Consider the following 1,779-nt stretch of genomic DNA (forward strand, 5'->3'; position numbering starts at 1 on the left):
GGTTGTAAAAATTTTTGTGTAATTAGACTCAAGTCGATTAGAAAGTGAACCCAGTGTAGTGCCTAACAATTGTTCTACCCCGTCCTCAAACTACACTCCCATTCCTATTACCTCGCAGCAAACATGCATCATGTGTGGTCATGGTCACCCTTCCAACAAACCTCTTGCACCACAGCACACAGCTCTGCACATAATCAATCAGAGTGCGTCATACTATAATGCAGTTCTACACAGCTACACTGCTGCTTGACAACGGGATGAGGCCCACCAGTCAAATGAAGTGAGCAGCACACAAATGCCGGTCCTAACAGAGAGTGAGGCAAAGTGATCCTGGTCCGGTGGTGCGTTACGCTCATGATGGAGAATGTGAAGGCTAACGCCGTGTTTCCCCCGCAATACACAAATCAACTCAACGAAATGAGTAGATGACGCACAAGTGACCGATGTAGACGCACAAAAACGATTAGTTCGGAATGCTTAGGGGGAAGATTAAGTCTATAAGTCAGCCCTAGCTGTTAAGAAAAATGCAATAATCGTACTTTACTACTGATTTCTCTTTGTTTCGCTGTACACTAAACCTGCGTTTTCCTCTCTCCCCAGCTACCTACCCGCCTGCCTGCTGCCTACCTGTGTTTTATCAGGAATTCTGCATTGGGCGCACTACTTCTCCAACTCTTGCTGCATAAATGGAACTGCCACCTTGTATCCTAATGTAAGTTACCCTTCCTTATCCCCCTCCAGCCCTGCCAATTTACGCAATTGCGCGTTACTCCCGGCGATTGACCACCAACTTCTCGTTTCAGCAACTTCACCTATTCAACCTCTTTCCTGCGAGAATCCCCCCGTTCTCGTTTCTCCTACCACCACCTCATTTACTACTACCTGTGCAGTTGGCTAACATTCGCAATTTCTCCCCCAGTTGTCCACCTCCGCCTCCACCACCACCACATCGCTGTCAAGACATCAACTTTTCGCTTTTCGCCTTGTCACGACATTCCTCCCCTAATGCCACTTACCACATGTTAGTACTGTTAATACTGCAAGGAAGGACTTGGCGTGTCGTCCAATTACTCTTCTACTTCACGTCTCAAGTGGGACGCACATGTCTTTAGTTATTCCCAGCCTTCAGCCAGTTCTTCTCCTCTTCTGCCGATTCGTCATCACCTTGGTCCTCCTTACCACTACTATTTATTGTTGACATGTTGACATGACATTTCATCCGATGTGGTCTCTTAACGCAACGACAATGTTGGAAGAGGAGAGCAGGCGTTGGGGAGTGGTGATTAGTTGTTGTCAAAGAGCAAGTTTTCATCTCTCTTTCACCCATCCGCTTCTGTAACATCAATTCATCTTTTTCTATTTCATTTTAGCGTTCCTCAATTACTTCAACCCTTTCATGCAAGCCTATCTACTGATTTGCGCATTTTTTTCTCTAAGAGATGATTCCCCGTCTGCCATGCGTCTGTCTTTGATTTATTTACCCACACTGCAAATTCGTCACTTGTGGATTTGTTTGTTATTCAAACTTCCAATCATCATCAATGCCTAACCCCATTATTTGTCTGCTTGACCTCTCTGCTTCCGATTCACTTAATCGCCCCCAAACTACCTTACATTTAATTTATTTTTTGCTTATTTAGCTACGTCTGCCTATACCCTTATTTTAGATCTCGGCATGAGGGACTTTCTCACTACCTCTCTCCATCTCAACGCAAGTGTCACCTTACGTCGTCATCATCTCATTGTCCCACGTGCGCACTATCGGTCGAAGCGACCCTT

This window comes from Echinococcus granulosus, assembly GCF_000524195.1.
Source record: "Echinococcus granulosus chromosome Unknown EG_S00231, whole genome shotgun sequence".
Taxonomy (NCBI): Eukaryota; Metazoa; Platyhelminthes; class Cestoda; order Cyclophyllidea; family Taeniidae; genus Echinococcus; species Echinococcus granulosus.